Here is a 20,931-nt window from a genome sequence, read left to right as displayed (position 1 = left end):
CTCTCTCTGAAAAAAAAATATATATAATTAGTGGGTCAAAGTAGGTATGTATGAATGTCATCAGATGATACTGACAAGCTGAATTATAAAAGAATTTCCTATCAATGAGAGTGCTAGTTTCACTGTGTCCTTGTGAGGATTACCATTTTGAAAAATTTTTGCTAATTTCAATTCAAAAAATAATCAAGGAATAATCTTTAGATTTCTTTAGTTTTATTTTTTATTTTAACCTCTAATTCTGCAGGCAAACTTGAGCTCAGGAGAGATGCAATTTAATAACCTGATCTGGGGATATAAAATGACAAGGCACTGAGCAAAACCAGAACGAAGAGACTTTTGTTACTAAGATCAACAGCTTTTTCGAATTTCACTGTCATTTGAAAACAGGCTTGATTACCTGGGTGACTAGTCTGACTACTTAGCAATGAAATGATTTCTTAGATTTGCTTAGCTCTTTCAGGTCTCCAAAGTTGTTGCCATTTTAAGTAAATGATTTTACATTTCTGTGAAAGCTATGAAGTTTTATTAATTCCATGTCATAGCCGAACTGAGAGCCAGAGAGAGGTCTTCAGCGATTTGCTCAAAGTGGACAGAAAGAGCAGAATGAGAGGGAAGGTCAGTCTAAATTGGAATTCTGGCTCTACCATTAACTGGTTCTGTTATATCGGAGAATTTCTTAACATCCCACGCTGTTTCCTCATCTGCCAATCAAAACTAGTAAAGTTCACCTCCGGGCTGTAATAAGGGATAAATATCACAATACTTATAAAGGGATTTTTGTTCCAAACTTGAAAGGGAGCAGCCTGTTAATGAACGATTATTCTCATTGAGGGACAGGACAGTTGCTCATTCTCTTATAGTCCATTGCCTTTTCTTTTCCTTTGAAATAAATCTTTTTACATTTAGAACAATGACTGACTGCAATACCTCTTGTAAGGCCAAGGACTAGCAGAGATAAAGAAAGAAAAATCACACCAAAAGGGATTCTACATTTGAATTTACCTTACAAAATAATAGAATCATAAAAAGCAAGAACTAGAAGAACAATGCATGCGAATCTAACTACCGCATGAAACATAGGTGTGGAAGGAAAAGAGCTGGCCCAGAGTTCCACAGGGAGTAAACTGCAATCAGTATTTCTTTTAGAGCCCTGGTCTCTGAAATCAGATCCAGGCCTTTCAACACAATGTGCATTTTCTCCTTCTCAAACCGGGCAAGAAGAGCCATAGGTGTTACCAGTGAAAAATGAAGAGATGCCAAAATGCCAGCCAACCCCGCACACTGAGTGGGGATCCACTGAGTGCCAGTGCCTGTCCCAAGCGCTCTGGAGGATAGGGCTGAGTAAGGCACGGTCACTGCTCTCTTGTCTAGTGGCGGAAGCAGGCACACACACAAGTAACTTGATTCCAAGGCAGAATGTGATAAGTGTTATCTTAGATCAGTGGAGGAGACAGGTCACACGACTGGAATAGCATGAAGTCAGGCCTGAGGCTGAGGCCATGCTGTTATTTAGGAACGCTATCAGGTTCATCTCACAGCTTGGCAACGGTCCCAAAACCCTGTAGCTTCTTGTCCTGGGTATGCTGGGTCATAGGATGTTCCACTGCCTCTCCTGAAGCCTACTGTGAAGGCCCCTGGATCTGAGAGTGTGTAAAGACAGGTATAAAGAGAGGTTTGTTCCACTTTTTAAAAATAAATGATCCTAGAATGCCTGGCACAACAGAAAAAAAAAAAAAAAAAAACATGGCTGCTTCAAGGTTACCTCTCTTCTCTCTTCCTAGCGTGTCAGGAGGTGGCAAATGTCAGAGCCTCCAGTTTCCTCTCCATTCAGGAAGTGAACAAGACCAAAAATATTAAATTTGTTTATTTTTCTAGGCTAGTTCTTATCTCATTCAGTTTTGCCTTAGCTGTCTGCAGTTCTGTCTTGCCAAAGGGGACAGTGAGGTTCTGGAGGACAGAGCCCCTCTGACTCACCTCAGCTCCCACGGCACCCAGGGAAATCTTTATTGCATTAAATACTCAGTCAAGTCCAGCTGACTTGAACTGACTCTTCTGCTATTCCTTTAACTCTTCCCCATTTCCCCACTTGCTGACAACTTTTCCAAAATGGCTTCAAATGCAGAGTTAAAAGAGAAAGAAAAGATCTTTCTCTAGCGAATATTGCATTGTGTTAAACAGATTGCAAAAAAAACCAAGGGTGAGGAGAGGAACTAACTTGGATAAAAAAGGGAAAGAGGACTTGAGTGAAAGCCCAGAGGTCTGAGCTCTGCCCTGGCTCCATCTGTCCGTAGGCTCACTCTTCCCCTCCCTGAGCTTCAGCCTCCTCAGCTGACACACAGCAGGGCTGAGTAGGTTTATTGCCAAGACTTCATTTATTTTGAGTGCTCTATCATGTTAATTATGATTGCTTTTTAGACTATTTGCAACAGTAATAATAGTGGTCCAATAATATAAAATTTACAAAGCACTTACAGATTCACTATTCTCAAATATCCAATGAAGAGGGAGAACGGTAAGCTGAGAAGCCCTCCGTTCCAAGCCCTCTCTGAAGCTGACTTGACCTCTAGAGCTTAGTCTGGCCTAGATCAGATTTCTGTGGTCACACTCTGATCCAAACCAATTGGTAGGGCTTTGGAATGGATGAGGCATTGCTGTGAATGCATCCAAGAGACCCACAACATTGTGCTTCTACGTGTGCTGGCCACACCCACCAACCAGAGCTCAAGGAAGGCTTCAGGCAGAAGACCCTTCTCTCTTCTTTCTCCTTTACTCAGTCCTCACTACCTACTTCTCATGTACACTTACGGCTTTAATCACTGCCTACTAGTGATGATTATCAACTCAGGAAGTCTAACCTGAACTGGGCTTTCGGCTACCAACCCATTTTTCTAACTAACTCATCAACATCTGTATTGTGTCCTTGAAACTCCGTGTGATCCACTCCATTGTCATTGACTTTCATCCTATCATCACCTCTTCCTGACTTCCCTGGCTCCTTCTGCATCTGCCTTGTTAACTTGGCTCAAAACTTCTGGTTCAGCTCTGATTTCTTTTCTTGGTCTTCTATTGCTAATCAGCGGCCGAGTCCGGCAGGTTTTCCCCTGGCAGTATCCTCCCCTGCCATACTTAGGCCTCATCATTGCTTACTGAGACAAATTCTTAACTTTTACAACTATTCTTCCTGGGCTATGAAACTAGCATACACTCTTTTCTAATCATGCTGCACTTCTAGTCAGAAACACCAAGAGGCCCTTCACTGCCCACCACATAGGCCATTTTTTTTAACAATGGTATTCAAGGCCTTCCACCGTCTGGTGCAATCAGCTTTCCCGGATATGTATCCTGCCACTAAGTGAATTGTGCATTATTCTCCGTGCATGCTCTCCCTTGCCTTTATTTCTGTAACACTGTCAAGTTGTTCAGAATGTCCTGCCCTATTTCTCCCCACCATTCTTAGTAAAACATAATTCCATGTTTCTACCTTTTCCAAGGTGCAGCTTGCATGGCCCCTCTCCCATTACACATTTCTCAGGTCAGATGTGTATGTTCTCTGTCTTCTGAACCTGTCTTTTTGTCTTTTTCTTTGTAAGAAAAGCACAGATCTTATTTTGCCTTGTTCTTTGACCATTTGTGTGGGAGCACACTTCCAAAATGTTTTTTTGTTACCCCAGGTTGCGTGTCAGTGTGCATCACTGGGGAATTTGACACAGCAAAGAGCTCACTACAGCTTAGACTGAATGGGGGTTACAGTGAGAAATCAGAAATATAAGGGACATGAAAGAGAGGAAAGAAATCGAGAGCCATCATGGTCTTTTATCTATGATTTAAACCATGATTTCAGCTTGGAGGATACAGTTATAACACAGATACCCTGCACTGACTTTCATAGAAATGCTGTTTTTACGACAATCACAAAATGCTAGAATCGGGTGGAACTCATGAAAAGGTGAAGTTTAATGCAAGGGAGTAATTTACTCCAAACCACAAATTTCAGTCAGCAGCTGAACTAGGATGGGAGCCATTTATCCTGATACCTAGGCTAACCTATATCTACTATTATTCTTCTCACTAATTTTTACCCAATTAACTATAAGAATGTGGAAGGCCAGAATGTCTATATTTAAGTAATATTGATCTTGGACCAATAGGTGATCGATTGGATCTCCAAAGCTCACCCCAAGTTCTCCCCTTACCACAGGCAAATCATATGACATTTAACTATATGTAACTTCCAGACAGGAACTGGAAGCTTCTGGTGCACAGAGCCTCTCAGACTCCCCTGTTTATCTCATAGCACCTAAAAGATGCTCTGCCTTATTCAATATGCAAGCAGTGATCAATTGAATTGATACAATCTTCTGCTGTTCCACAGTTCTTTTCTATGCCTCAGCTTTTATTATAATTACCAAGGGGTCTCTGACCTGAACTTGCCAGGTAAAATTCCTCTTGCAAAATGTTGCATTTGTTCCATGCAATCCTAATAGTCTTTCAACCCCCTCGCATAAGAATCTGGCTCCTCAACCCGAAAACTCTGGCTTTGGGACATGAAAGGAGTACACTGTGCCTACCTAGTCAGCCCTTAGTGCAGGGACAGTGTGTGCCCTGGGCCAGAACCTGGCCCACTACCTCAGCATCTGCACCTGAGCCAGGGGAGCAGAAACGTGGCCACCTGGTCCTTACCCTCTCCTTCCACCTGACAGGAAGATGGTTTAAGCTTTCTCTTGCACAATGTACTGGAGGCGGAGGAGGAAGGCAGACGAAAAGAACGGGTCAGGCTGATTTCATCAGCCAGCAGCCGGCATCAATATTTCTCAAAGATGTTTGGCAGCCTACACACAGCGTGCTCAGGCAGAGTCCATGTAGCAGGACACATGAGTAGTGGCCTCCTTTCCTCTTTTCACCTCTCTTTCTCCTGGCCCCAGGCAAGGATGTTTTCTTTTTTGGAGCATAAATTGAATGTGAACAGAGTCTATGGACTTAATTTCAATTAACATGGAATTTTCTTCAATACCAAGTTGTTAACACTAGATCTTTAGAAAGAAGTATGCCATGCATTTCCCCTCCTTTAAAAAAAAAAAAAAGTGTGTGTGTGTGTGTGTGTGTGTGTGTGTGTGTATGTGCACACAATAGTAATATGCTCCCTATAGAAATTTTGGAAATTTTATTATATATGTGTATCTGTTTATATACATATAAATATGCCTATAGTCAATGGATCATTTGATATAAATAATTTATAACTTTTCACCTAAACGTGTATTAAAAATTTTAGTTCATGCTAGTAAATTTTCTTTCACAGCATGATTCCTTGGTCGCATAATACTACATCACAGATCTATAACAAAATGTACTTAGTGTTCTACATTGTTGGATATTGGGACCTCTTTTCCTGGTTAGTGTATACAGCACCTTGATAAATATCTGGTACAAAATCTTTTTCTGTTATGTGTATTCATATTCATTTTCTTAGACAGAGTTCTTTCCATTTCATGAGATATGACACCAAGTTTGAATACCCAAATTTACCCAGCAGATCACAGATTGGACTGTGGGAGGTCGAGGCAGCTTGGGAAGAACGAAGAAGCAAAGAACAGAAATACAATTACCCATCTTCTGGGCTCATTATAATCCACAGGTTACTGTTTCCAAAATTCCTGCATATTAAACAACCTACCCCAGGACTCTCTCAGATGTTAATTGATCCATAGTTTCAATCATCCCTTTAATTACAGTCCTAAAGCACACAGAGACCCATGTGGATCAGTACATCAGCCATGACAAATTCAACTAGCATCATTCCACAGGTGAAAGTAATTAAAGAAATTTCATTCTTCACTTTCATCCATAGGTGGATTTAAAAGGGACCCGAATAACCAATCCACAGCAACACTTAACAAAAAATTTCAATCACTCTACTCCCTGCTACCACTCTACTACTCTACTGCTCTAATACCATTCTCTTAGGCTCTTCAGCACATACATCATTTTAATCCCCTTCCTAGCAAGAAGAATCTTGCTTCATTGGAAGAGAGAAAAACGGGAAAGAAAGTGCAGGATTCTATTTGGTGGATCAGGGTAAAGAACTGAGTGTTAGTAATGTTTGTCCTGTCACATAACCAGTCCTCAAATATTTACTGAAACTGGACAAGTTCCTAGAGGGAATATGAATTGAAGAATAAAATCTCTATTATCAAGAAGTAGAGGGGCACCTGGGTGGCTCATTTGGGTAAGTGTCTGACTTCAGCTCAGGTCATCATCTCATGGTTCATGAGTTCAGGCCCTGCATCAGGCTCTGCACTGACAGGGTGGGGCCTGCTTGGATCCTCTGTTTCCCTCCCTCTGTCCCTCCCCACCTCTTCCCTCCTCTCTCTCAAAAATAAACAAACATTTGGGAAAAAAAAAAAAAGTAGAACTAACTAGTTGAGGAGGCTAACAAATAATAAACTATCTGACAAGAGTATTGGTCTTCCATTACAGAAAGACAAAGATTGTTGGTTACTGGTCACTCGTCTCTGTTGATTCAAATTGGGAAAGGGACAACACCCAGATCTTCAATGTCATAAACAGCAATTTATTTAATAAATATGGGCAAAGACATTGGACACCTAAGCCAGATCATTAGATTTTTTTAAGTTTTTTTTTATGTTTATTTATTTATTTATTGAGAGACACAGCCAGACAGGGAGGGGCAGAGAGAGAGAGAGGGAGTGAGAGAGAAACCCCAAGCAGGCTCCACGTTGTCAGTACAGAGCCCGATGTGGGGCTCAAATTCTTGAACTGTGAGATCATGACCTGAGCTGAAACCAAAAGTCAGATACTCAGCTGAGCCACCCAGATGCCCCTAGTTAGATTTTTTTTAATGTTTGTTTATTTTTGAGAAAGACAGAGACAGAGAGACAGAGCCTGAGACGGGGAGGGGCAGAGAGAGAGACAGAGACAGAGAATCCAAAGCAGGCTCCAGGCTGTGAGCTCAGCGCAGAGTTCCACACGGTGCTCGAACTCATGAACCCTGAGATCATAACCTGAGCAAAAGTCTGAGGCTTAACCGACTAAGCCAACCAGGTGCCCCTAAAATATAGTTAGATTAATAATAGACTCATGCATGAAATGGTGAATAAGGAATTCAAGGAATTACATAAGCAACCAGTGTCAACATATTTTTTTTAATTTTTTTTAACGTTTATTTATTTTTGAGACAGAGAGAGACAGAGCATGAATGGGGGAGGGTAACAGAGAGAGGGAGACACAGAATCCGAAACAGGCTCCAGGCTCTGAGCTGTCAGCACAGAGCCCGACGCAGGGCTTGAACCCACCGACCTCGAGATCATGACCTGAGCAGAAGTCGGACGCCTAACCGACCAAGCCACCCAGGCGCCCCTGTCAACATATTTTAAAATAGAAAGATAATGTTTGAGGGTTTCGGGAAGGAAAATGGGAGGAAATTGGAATTTGAAGGCGTTTTCTTTCCTTATAGTTCAAGTAAAGTTGCTAAGGGATATAGAATTAGAGTTGTAATAATAATCTTGAGGTAACACCACTTAAAAAATGAACTTGGACTCTACTTGTTTTTATTTCACAGGCATTTGGTGAGTATCTGCAGTAAGTTAGAAAATATGTCAAATTCTAGAGGCGCCTGGGTGGCGCAGTCGGTTAAGCGTCCGACTTCAGCCAGGTCACGATCTCGCGGTCCGTGGGTTCGAGCCCCGCGTCAGGCTCTGGGCTGATGGCTCGGAGCCTGGAGCCTGTTTCCGATTCTGTGTCTCCCTCTCTCTCTGCCCCTCCCCCGTTCATGCTCTGTCTCTCTCTGTCCCAAAAATAAATAAAAAACGTTGAAAAAAAAATTTAAAAAAAAGAAAATATGTCAAATTCTAGCGATAGATTCATGAGACATGAAAGGTCAAGTTACTGTAGGGGAAGACAATAATTTTTGTATTTACTTGAGCTTATCACCTTAGTGACACATAATACTTCAAGCTCAACAAAGAGTTGGTAGGTTTGATACTACTCTCTCTAGCTTACCCATGAAAACAGAACAAACCACACCAAAATAAAAACAAAACTGAGTCAGGGTTTTTTACTTGCTCTAAATTACACAGGGCTCCAAACCATTTTCTTTATCCTGTACTCCCATTATTGCCACAGAATGTTTCATACAAATGAAATAAACTTTAGGTCTTCGATCAGCCATGATTAGTTATTCAGCTTAGTAATTGCCCTGATCATTTTCATATTTTATTTCTTAGATATTTGTCTTTTCCTTATTTTAGAAATTCATTATTCCAACAATTAAGTAACAGAGATCACAGCATCTGGGAATAAATTTCTGCTTTCTATGACATTTACCAAGAGCCAAGGAGTTGGCTTAGCTCATTAGTCAGCTCTGCATAATTTTCCATATATTTCATTAAATTTTGTACTGGAACATTAATTTTAATTTATTTGTTCATGACTTTATAACTTTAAATAAGTTTTAATCTAGTATTTTTATATTATTAAAATATGTATTAAAATAAGTATATAGCAAAAATAAAATGTGTATTATTAAAATATATAAAATGCAATTTATATTAAAATATTATAAATATGTAAGTTTATTAAATATATAAACTATATTATCATATAATTATATTATATACTGTATATAAATATTAATAAGTATTAATAATACATAATTTGTTGATATATAGTATATTTGTTATAAGATTAATGCGTAATTTTAAGAATACATTTTTTAAATGTCTGATAGAAATTAAATGACTATAAATATACTTTTTGTATGTATGTTAACAAGTGAACAAGAAAGATCTCTGATATCCAAAGATTTGACAACTGGTATAAAATTTAAAGACAGACGATCACAGTTTTAGAAAATGTTTTTGGAGAAACCATTGTATACCAGGTATGGTCGACACTTCTGCACACCTTGCTGCATTTAATTCTCAAAACAAGACTCAGCTGAGTTCTAATCCCTATTTCAGAAATGAGGAAATGCTCTCAGAGATGTTTTTGAGCTCAGCTAAGATCATGCATCTGGCAAGCGGGAGAACCAGGATGTGTCTCAACGAATTACTTCTAATTTTTTTTTTTTTAACGTTTATTTATTTTTGAGACAGAGAGAGACACAGCATGAACAGGGGAGGGGCAGAGAGAGAGGGAGACACAGAATCGGAAGCAGGCTCCAGGCTCTGAGCCATCAGCCCAGAGCCTGACGCGGGGCTCGAACTCGCGGACTGCAAGATCGTGACCTGAGCTGAAGTCGGACACTTAACCGACTGAGCCACCCAGGCGCCCCTCAACGAATTACTTCTATCCCAGCAGTGGGAAGTGGGAAAAGGAGGAGGCATCCACGACATTATTGTCTTGTGTTGCTTGAGTTGGTCACCATGACCGACCTACCGCTACGAATGAAATGTTAGCACCTCCCACTGTCCTCTACTTATTTGCTGATAGAGCTCAATTTTGGAGCTACATTATGGGGAAAAAAAAAAACAGTTTTAAGTCCATTGCTAGTGTAACTAACTTAATTTGTCTTCCTTATGGATTTGCTTTAACTCAGCAACTGATTTCAGCTGTTCTTATGCTAATGTGTAGCCTCATCACAGAGGACACCAGCAGTCTTTCTCTCTCACTCTCACCATTTCCACCCCCACAATGTACTTTTTTCAATAAAACAAACCTCCTAACAGAAGGTACTTGTGAGATTTCCATCTCAAATAATACCATCGATTGATAAAATGGCATCTTTCTTCTGATGAACCTAAAAGATTCTTGCAAACATTATTAATAACAATACAGTTTCACTCAATACTTAGGGCATAAACTGGAGGGCATGATATCTACCATTTATTGAGCATACTGGATGCATTTCAGGCAATTCCCTTTTCATCTTCACAGCTGGGTATCATCAACACACAGACAAGGAAAGGAAACTGAGTCCAAGCTGAGAAGGAACTCACCTGAAGTCATACAACTAGTTAGTGGTAGAAAAGATGCAATGTCTGATCCTAAAGTTAGAGAACCACGTACTATTTATAAGAGAGAACCACTTACTTTTTATTGCTTAATTTTTCCCAACTTCCAAGTTTCTCATCTTTAAATGAGGGCTGTTAATAGCTGTCCTGCTTATTCCACAGGCTGTTTGAGGAGATCAAAGGAGCTAATGGATGCAAGTGAGACTATTTTGCTAAAAGCATGAAGCCACATGGAAATACAAGGTTTTCTCAGTCTATCTCTCTTATAATTGAGTAGGGGCTTTAGTTTGCTTTGATGTAGCCACCAACCTTTCAGAGCAGCATTCGGACTACAGTTTGGTTTCAAGCTCAATGTAAAGGTAAACAGCAATGCATAATTAGTGTTTGGTATGTCTGACAAACCTACCCCACCCCATTCACAGTGGCCAATCTTGGATGAGGTGGTTATATTACTCCAGACTAAGGGCACCCAGTGTCTACCACACCTTAATTTAACTACATACAGTTAACATCACTTCGCGTAGGGGAAACACTTCTTACATAATTTGAAAATGGTAAGGTGCTTAGACTACTAGAAAGTGTGCTTTATGAGTCAAAACCTAGATGTTATACATGGCTTTGTTACTGATTAGTTGTAAGTATTTAGGCTTTTCATCTTCCTGGGCCTCATTTTTCTCATCTATAAAATGGGAAGATTAGACTGGATAATGCAGGTACTTTGTGACTTAACCACCATTTGTTGGAACTTACCAAATGCCTATGCTTAGAGCTGGTGTCATAGAGACAGGTGAGACTATAATCCCTGCGTCAAGCGTCACAACATCTGGTGAGGGTGACAGACATAAACTAATAATAATTCAACATGGTATCTCTAATGGCTCTTCCACTTACATGAATGTGCCAAATGAATGTGTCCCCCCTTTTTCATAATGTTTGTGTGAGCACACACACACATACACACACACACACATCCTCATACAGGACCAAAATAATTACAGAAAAAATCAAGCAGAGACAGACTCCACAGAGCTAACTATTAATTAAAGAAGGGTTATCACAGAAGATAGAAGAATGATATTTACTCATCGGTTTCATTTCTAGTTACTTTGTCCATACCATGAGAGGTTTGTGAAAGGCTTGATGCACTTCAGTAAACCTTAGTGAAAAACTGTTTCCACTTATTTTCATAATTACTCGGTCAGTTCTGAAGCTAACTGAATTCTCAGGTCTGCTCTGGGATGTCTTCTGTCATCACAGCAACCCAGGGAATGACTTTCCTTGATGACTCTGTTCCTTGTATGCAGGAAGAAATTTTGAGGATTCTCTAAGCACAATCACATTCCAGACTCAAGTCCCAGGATTCAGACTTAGAGGCTCTGAGTACTGTGTCTGTTACTTACTGAATATATGTCTTATCTAAAAACAAACAAACAAACAAAAAAACCTGACCCTAGGCAAGTCACTTGATCCCTCTGGGCAAGAAGTTTGTTGTTTTTGTGTTTTTGTTTTTGTTTTTTTGCAATTGAAAAATGGTGATCACTTTTGTCTACCACCTGGGAAGATTGGGAAATTCAAAATGCTTGCAGGCTTTAAAGAGTTTCAGACATGTTAGACTGGGGTATATGTCTGGAAAGGTCAAATGAGAAAAGAGCAGTAAGTGTTGGGAATGGGAGGTTTCAATAAATAACATGGCCCCAGTAGTTCAGACCTACAGGGCCCTCTGAGATCATTTAGTCCCATATCCTCACTCTAACCATGAAGAACAAAGCCCATTAGAGGAAGGCCTAATTAATACTTGTACCATATCATACTTGCACATATTCTAGCCAAGTAGTAAGAATTAGAAGTAACAAGTACTCATACAGATATTTCATGAGTTCAGAAATGTTTAGGACAGTGACCGTTTCAATAATTTTTCTTTCATTTTATGTTTTGTTATTGCTACAGTACTTACACACACTACTGATTCACTGGGCAATTTCTTTACAGATTTAATTTTATGCTCCAGAAGTATTCTGTCTCAGGGCAAACTATCTCTCAAGGTAATAAGGCATAACATTATATATATTATGTATATACAAATATATTTATATATATATAATTTATATCTATAAGTACTTATTTTAGAAATACGCAGTCTTCTGAATTCCAATAACTGTAGATTTCCATAACTTCCATTAAGCTTTTACACTTGGAAGACGAATATATCCTGGTGCTATTTGGGGAAACTACCTGCCTCTAAACCAAATCAGGCATTTCCAACCTGCCTTCATTCACTTTATTCATTCATAGACAATTTCAAGAGAGAATTCTTGAGAATTCAAGAAGTTTTTAGAAAAAAAATTATCCATGAGTCTCCCACATTTCTGTTCTTCCGCTGAGCAGAGGCACTAACTAGCCTTTATTCCAGAATATTTTTCAAGGATGTTCATGTTTTGAACAGCCTTGGAAGATGGTGACAGTGTCTCTATTTCAACAAAGGGAGGGCATGCTGTAGATCAATACAAAATAATCAGATCCCCTAAATTCAGAGTCCCTCTCCTGTAATGTACTCACTGTGGGGGTAGGTGTCACCAGGCCCTCTTTCTACTGCCTTTTAGGACCTGGGCCTCTGGGAACCAGTGTGAAAATGCTGACACAGGCTATTCTCTCAGTATAAGAAACTGTCCTTCTTCTCTGAAAAATAATCTCATATCCACATCCATAAACTATCAATATCCATAAACTGTGGCAGGCTAATTTTCTAGCTTACAAGTAAATCTCAGACCCTTTGTATTCCTCAACACTGGTTATGGTTACTTACCAAAATACCTTCCATCAAAGAGAATCAGTTCAATCCCATGCCTATTTGATAAATATCGGTTTACAATATGCACAAGGTGATGCCAAACTGCCAAAGCAAGGTGAGAGGAAGTTTGGGAGAAGGTTTCCTAGATCTTTATAAATCAACCAGGAAGGGAAAGCCAAATGTGATGCTTGTAACCATTTTAGTCACCTTGCTTCAACCCTGGGGGTGACAAAAAACCCCACATGGAAAAACGTAGGAACAAAACTAGAGAGAAAAAGAACCATCCCTGACTCAAGGAGCTGCAGCCACTGTCACTGTGTTGGAGAATGTATTTCCTTATTGTTTATGGCAATTTGCTTCAGGCTCCTCTATGTTCTTTTACCCAAAAGCACCCTACTGATACAGTAGCCTCTGAGAAATGTCTCTTACTGACTCACCACGCATTCCTTCTTGGACCTACCAAAATGAGACTTCTCCACCACTACACTGACCCAGGTCGCCAATTATTTTATTTAAATTCTTGTTATGCTAGACACACAGAAGAGAGCATAAAATGTGTAAGTAAAATTTAAAAATTAAAACCACAGCAAGCCAAAATCACCACTCATATTAAGTAAATAAAATATTCACAGAATCCCACCACAGAGACCTTTCCAAAATCACAATCCCTCCCTGTCCTTCTAGAGATAACTAGCCTTCAGAATTTTGTCATAAACACTTTCCTGCAGTTTTCATAGCTTTAGCCCCTAAGCATGTCTCCCTACAGTACAGTTTAGCTTTGCCTACTCTTGTTCTTTTTTTTTTTTTTAATATGAAATTTATTGTCAGATTGGTTTCCATACAACACCCAGTGCTCATCCCAACAGGTGCCCTCCTCAATACCCATCACCCACCCTCTCCTCCCTCCCATCCCCCATCAACCCTCAGTTTGTTCTCAGTTTTTAAGAGTCTCTTATGGTTTGACTCCCTCCCTCTCTAACCTTTTTTTTCCCTTCCCCTCCCCCATGGTCTTCTGTTAAATTTCTCAGGATCCACATAGGAGTGAAAACATATAAATGTATTCATGTTTTATGCATTAAATGTAGTCATGTTTTATGCATTTTGTCCAGCTACTTTGCCCATTTCTATGTGTCATGCATCATAATTTTTGTGTAAAGCTTTCGTGTTTGCGTTTGCATTCATGTAGATTATCCCATTGCATCAATATGCCACCATTTATTTAACTATACTACTTTGGTGGGCATTTAGATTGTTTTTCTCTTGAGACTATAAAATTTCCACTACCACATTCTTGTAAAGATATCTGGGTACTTATTCCCCAAATATTTTTTTAGGTATATACCTAGGAGTGGAATTTCTGGATCACAGGATGTACATATTTTCCATATTACTACAAATGTCAAGTGTTTTCCAAAGTGGCACATCAATTTATACTCCCACTAAAGTATATGAGATTACCCATTGTAATGCATTCTCTGCAGCACTTGATATTGTAAAACTTTTAAACTGTTGATACACAATTGAGGTAATCTTATTGTGTTTTTAATTCGCATCTTTCTGCTTACTAATCAAGTGGAAGATCTTTTCACATGTTTGTAAGCCATGTGGTTGTGTTTTGTTGTGATTTGCTTGTTTAAATGTTTTGCCATTTCTTTATTGAGTGGTCTGCTTTTTAAAATGTATTCGTAGGAACTTCTATATTCTGAATACTGGCTCCAGATATGGTGGTACAAATATCCTCTCACATAATATGTGGCTTCCTTTTATTTTTGATATGGTATCTGGATGATATAAGGTCTAAATTTTAATACAGTCAAATCCATGACCTTTTTCTTTGTGGTTCCTATTTTGGAGAATTTTTTTTTTTTAAGTAGTGAGAAATAATTTTTGTGTTACACAGAGAATGCAAACATTTATTCTATTGCTCAATATGGTCTTCAGTTTGGTATACATCACTTCAGTTTACAAAGCATTGCTGGGGTTGCTGGGTACCAGCCTTAGAGTGGCCCACAGGAGACCTGTCAGGTCTTTGCTTCACAAGCAAAGCAGAGTGGTCCTCTGACTTGCCAAGGTCATGGTTATGGGTGGAGCTGGAATGGGATCCTGGTCTTAGGGTTCTTGTGTACTTCTTGACTCCCAGGGGCCTCTGAGTTACCGTGTCTCCCTAACAAAGGGGAGGTGTGGTGGGTTAGGATGGGTAAGTGGATGGATTCCATGTGGGGAATTTAAAAGCCCTAACACATTCTAGTAGAAATCAGAAAGCTATGGTAAAAGAGGCTTGTAACCAGTCCCCAAAGATTTTATTCCCATGGGGACCTGGCTGACTTCACTGTCATCTTTTAACATCCTCCATTAAGCCTTTGTTACTTCTGTCATCAAGTCCAGGGTTACACATGATACAGATGAGTAGGGTCCCTGCTGGGATAAACTGACCTTCTGGACATACTGCTCAGAATTCTTTTATGGTGTGTATCTGGGATTCTTAACACATCCCGAGAAAACTGGTCTCAGAATATTTGTCCGAAACAGGGAATACAATGACTCTGGACGCACCTAATAGTGCCTGTAATTACTAAATCCCCCAACCGGATCCCATCTTAACTGGGCAATCAGTTTCTTCTGTTTTACTGGTTTAAGAAATCCCTCCTTTAACTGAGATCACAAAGAAATTCTACATTATCTTAGAAAAGCTTTAAGGTTTTGACTTCCACATTTAAGGTTTCAATCCAAATGAAATTCACGTTGTTCATGTTATGTAACAAGTCAGCCAACTCTCTTAGCACCATTCATTCCTTGCTTACCCCCCCCCCCCATACCATTTCTTGTTACAAAGGAAGTGTCCATTTATGTGGAGATCTGCCTCTAAATTCCTTATGTTGTTTGTTCAAAGGATAATGACACCACCACTCAACATAAAATAAACAGACAAAGCTGTTATTTATCGTTTACTACAGTAAGAGAGAAGTCATCTCATCAAACTAGTCTCTGAGAAGAACAGCTGATTTTCTTTAAGGTTTTTAGGAAGCATAAATTTTCAGAAATGTAAATGATATCTGGAAATGTGGTTAATTCATATAAAACTGCTGTTATTCAGATTGGCACTCAGAAGTGGGTTTACTGAAATATGTCCATCACTGATTGGTCAACTCTCAGAAAAGAAGGATGATACTGATTGGTTGGTTTGCAAAATTGTGTTTACTAAGGCAAGTTATTGTTGATTATTTGAACAAGCTTAAAACTGGCTCAGACGACTATTTGTTACCATGGCTGTAGAATAACCAATCTTTTCCTAGTTCCTTTGTGGGAATCCCTAACACATCAGTTCCATTGGTCTACTTGTCTAACCAGGTACCAATATCACACTGTGTTAATTACTATACCTTTCTGATGAGTCTTAATACCTGGTACAACAAGTTCTCCCACTTTACTCTTTGTTTTTCAAGCCATGTCTTAGGTATTCTTGTCTATTCTATTTCTGTATGAATTTTAGAAATTGCTTTTTAAGCTATATATGTACAAACTTGTAATTTTGTCTGTATTCTATTAAAATTCCAGATCGATTTTAGAGAATTACTTCTGTGTGGTACTGAATGTTTTAATCCAAGGATGTGCTGTATTATTTCCTTTGTTGAGACCTTCATTTATGTTCCTCAACATAAATTTTGGAACTTATGGGATTTTCTCCCTAGAGATATTATACGTATTTTGGAATTTTCTCCCTAGAGATATTATACGTATTTTGCTAGCTTTATTCCTAGGTCTATCATATTATTTTATAGTATTGTTAATGGATACTGTCTAGTTATCTTTAAGGTATTTATTCCTAGTTTAAGTATATCATGTTCAGATAACATGCTTTGTTTGTATTTAATCCTTGAGCAATTGTTAACACCTGCTACCAAAATTCAGGTCGACTTTTATAACTGTATTCATATGTACTCAGAAAGGGTGACTATTGAGCAGTTATTGGATGCAATGTTCTATACATCCATTAGGTCTAGTTTGTAATAATATTGATTAACTATACTCTCTCCTTACTAAGTCTTAATCTGCTTGATCTACCAATTACTCAAAGAAGTATGTTAAAATCTCCTACTGTGATTCTGTAACTTTTAATTTCTCTTACACTGCATATGAATAAAAAATTGTAACTTCCTGGTGAATTAAAATGCCTATCATTATAAAGTGACTCTCATTTGCTCTAGTAATGGTTTTTACCTTATACTTTGTCTGATATTAATATCATTGTCTTTCAGTTTGTAATTTTACAGTATATCTTTTTCCATTCTTTTTGTTTCAATCTATCTGTATTTTTACACTACAGGTAAACTCTTGAGATAATATTAGTTAGTTGTCTAATTAATATGGCACCCTTTGTTTTTAACATTTATATTTTAATATTTTTACTAATCTGTTTTAATATCTTTCTTCATCCTTTCTATTTGTACACCTCTATATACTTTCTGTATACTTTTCAATATACTTTGCCTCTCCTTTTTTACCCTCCTTGGAATTTTTTAAAATTATCTTTTGCTATTTACTTGTTTGGAAGTAATGTATTATTTATTTGTTCTTGTAGTGGTTATTGAAAAAAAAATACAACCTCATTAACATATCAAAGTCTACATTTCATTAATACTCTCCCTCTTACCCTCTTCCTGAATAATCTAGGACCTTAACATTTTGCTTTCACCATAACCTTGATGTATGTGCTGCTGTTTTATGAGTTCTATTGTGTTTTTAAAACTTCCTCATTTATTTTCCTAGACCTCACTCTCGTACTATTTCTAGACCTTGGCAAAGATGGGATGTCTGACCATAGGGCATCATGTGTTCACGTAGCCAGAGCTGCCCATCATGAACTAGGTTCTATAAGGCTCACGAAATCATATGGTCTTTTAGATTCAATAACAGTCAATTATCACATGGGGATTTTATACTTGTAATTAGACACAAGCAGTGCTAGAGGACATGAGTAAGCTACATGAGCAAGTATCTCAGAAGCTCATACCATTCACCACTGTTACTCCAATACTTCTGTCTCCACTCATACCTCTGGTTGCACAGGAGTCCTCTATGGCAATCTGATAGAAAATAGAAAATATTGAGCTTACATTATGAATAGGTTGGCTCCATCTGTGGATACAAGCTGAAAATAGAAAGCAGCTGTACTAAAGCTCCAGACAAGAGTAGCCAGGAAAGATAGTTGTAAGGAGGAATCTTTCTAAAGGACAGAGCTTGGGGCTAGTATACCTAATTATCAACTTCGTGTGGAAAGAAAGTGGTCCAAAGTAAGAATGTATAGAGATTAATGGTTAGTGGCAAAAGTTTGACTGGTTGCTCCGAAGCTTAGGAGACAGAATGGAAGATCAATGAGGTTTAGAGAAGCTTATGGATGGACTAATGGAAAGGGGGAAGAAGCATAAAGAACTCTGTATTGTAGGCTTTCTTTTTCTTTTCTTTCTTTCTTTCTTTCTTTCTTTCTTTCTTTCTTTCTTTTTTTTAAATTTTATTTAAATCCAAGTTACTTAACATACAGTGTAATAACGGTTTCAGGACTAGAATTTAGTGATTCATCACTTACATATAACACCCAGTGCTCATCCCAACAAGTGCCCTCCTCAATGCCCATCACCCATTTAGCCCATCCCCTCGCCCAACACCCCTCCAGCAACCCTCAGTTTGTTCTCTGTATTTAAGAGTCTCTTATGATTTGCTTCCTTCTCTGTTTTTATTTATTTTTCCCCTGCCCTATGTTCATCTGTTTCATTTCTTTAATTCCACATATGAATGAAATCATATGATATTTATCTTTCTCTGGCTGACTTATTTCACTTGGCATAGTATACTCTAGTTCTACCCACGTTGTTGCAAATGGCAAGATTTCATTCTTTTTGATTGCCAATTAATATTCTGTTCTATATATAATATATATATATACACATAATATATATAATATATACATATATACATAATATATATATACACATTATCTATATATATATATATATATATATATATATACCCTTTCTTCTATATCCGTTCATCAGTTGATGGACATTTGGGCTCTTTCCCTAAGAACTCTGAATTGTATGTTAATGCCCCCCCAAAGAGCACCTGCCACAAGAGTCCCCAACAACCAACTAGATACAATTACCTGACCAGTTGATGTCAGCCAGTGTCATTCCTTGTACCCTCCCAGTTCTGCCCAATGGCATAATAGATCATTGAGTGGGTGAAGTAGGCTTGGAGATAATGAATGGACCCAATATCATGGGCTCTCCCTTACCATGACTGATCTAACTACTGCCACCATCTAGGACTTAACATTCTAGAAAAGAAGACCAAAGCTAATCCCAAATATAACTGCATCACCTTGAGATCAGGTCATCACGAGGTGGTTAGTTGATTCCATTGTACCCCTTCCATCATGGAAAAGGCAAAAATTGGTACAGGTTGGATCTGACACATTTTCTATGTATATGTTTTTCTTTTCTGCAGGCAGGGGGCTCACCAACATCACTAACCATGGACTAACAGAACATTTGATGCACAGATACAGGACCCCACATAGCACTGAACCATTGAAGAACCAAGGATCCAAATCTGCAGCAAATGAAAAGCACCAATGGCACATAATCTGTGGTCTTCTGACATATTACACGCCCCAAATACTGCTAGCATAAAAGAGTAATGGAGTGTTTTTTGAAGTCAAAGCTAATGTACCAGGTTAGAAATGGTAACTGTGAGATTGGAATGGCATCCTTGAGGAAATGGTATATACCTCAGTGAACGTCCATTCTATGGCACTGTCCCCAGTAGGTAAAATATAGGAGTATAGGAACCAAGGAATGGAAGTAAGAGTGTTCTGGCTTATCATCAATACCACTGATACACATAGGGAATATGTGCTTCATGCTTCTGCAATGTTAGTCTTTGTAAGTCTAGAGTTAGTGTCAGACAAGATGCTACTTGAAGGAAATGGTAAACGAAGAAGGTATCGTCTCTCACACTTTACAATGATTGAGAGAAACAGGAAAGTTAAATATTAATAATAATAGTAGTACAGGGTACTATGAAAGCACAGAGAAGAGTCTCCTAAGCCAAATAGATGTGGTGTTTTATTTGTTTGTTTTTGGGTTTTTTTTTTTTTTTTGGAGTTTTTGGTCATTTTGTTCGGTTGGTTTGTGTGGGAGGGAGAAGGAAGGAGGAAGGAAGGTAGGGATTAAAAGAGAATCAGAAAAGGCAGGAAAGACTTCCAGGAAGAGATAATGACTGAATTGGATTTTGTAGGAAAGAGAGCAGTTAAGCATGCAAATGTGAAGGTGAAAGGCATTCAGGCAAAAGAGAAACTTACACAAAGAAGGTGTATAGATTTCAGTAAGTGAAATGGACTTTGAGAGGGAAAGGAATGTGCCAGAAGGTTAGGCTGCAGAGGCAGAAGGAGGGCGAAGCAGAAGCCTTTAATGTTAAGAATGCCTGGGGGCAATAGGAAGCCATCAAAGGATGCTAATCAGTAGAATGAGGGGATTCCTTGTGCACATAGCAAATTGAACTGAGAAGGCTCATTCTTGCATACCTCATCCTCCCCCCATTCAGAAAAGAGACACCCTCCTTTTGACAACAAACCCATGTCTTCCTCAAAAGATTTATAGACTTCTGGAGAAATTCCAGTGTAATACTCCTGAGTTCAGAACCAAGTGTTCTTGAGAGGGAGAGAGAGAGAGAGAGAGAGAGAGAGAGAGAGAGAGACAGAGAGAATATTTACTTTTGAGAGTGTGAGAGTGTTTTTTTACTTTTTTGGAGGGGGGAAGATTTTTGGAAACCCAAGCGCTGATTACAGAGGCAGAGGGTATAATTATTTCAATAATGAGTTGTCTCAGGAACCAGAATTTCCATTAAGAAAAGAGGACAAAGGAAAGCTACAAAATCCTCCTGAAGTAGAATACTGGGTTTTAGTTCTGCAAAGAATCACAAATTAGTGAAATCAAGGGCAACAACTTTGCCCAGAGATTCTTTCCAGTAAATAAATAAATAAATAAGATCACAAACATACACTTGCTAATTGGCTCTCAGTGAAAAGGGACTCCATTTTGGGGGCCGTTAAGGAATATTAGCACACGGGCAACACTTTCTCATTTCCTTTGACATTTCAGAGTTAAAGCCCAGATG

General features: G+C 38.6%; 1 long non-coding RNA gene across 1 annotated transcript in view; it reads left to right on the top strand.

The window, feature by feature from the left end:
* Nucleotides 1-20,729, top strand: part of LOC131511396 (uncharacterized) — a 28,773-nt gene extending 8,044 nt beyond the window's left edge. Inside the window, exons 2-4 of the long non-coding RNA XR_009261503.1 lie at nucleotides 10,134-10,330; nucleotides 19,261-19,488; nucleotides 20,566-20,729. This is a non-coding gene — a long non-coding RNA (uncharacterized LOC131511396). The remainder of the gene's footprint in view (nucleotides 1-10,133; nucleotides 10,331-19,260; nucleotides 19,489-20,565) is intronic.
* The last annotated feature ends 202 nt before the right edge of the window (nucleotides 20,730-20,931 follow it).

The sequence above is a fragment of the Neofelis nebulosa genome, chromosome 5 (genome assembly GCF_028018385.1).
Source record: "Neofelis nebulosa isolate mNeoNeb1 chromosome 5, mNeoNeb1.pri, whole genome shotgun sequence".
Lineage (NCBI taxonomy): Eukaryota > Metazoa > Chordata > Mammalia > Carnivora > Felidae > Neofelis > Neofelis nebulosa.
This window is presented reverse-complemented; position numbering and strand designations above follow the sequence as displayed.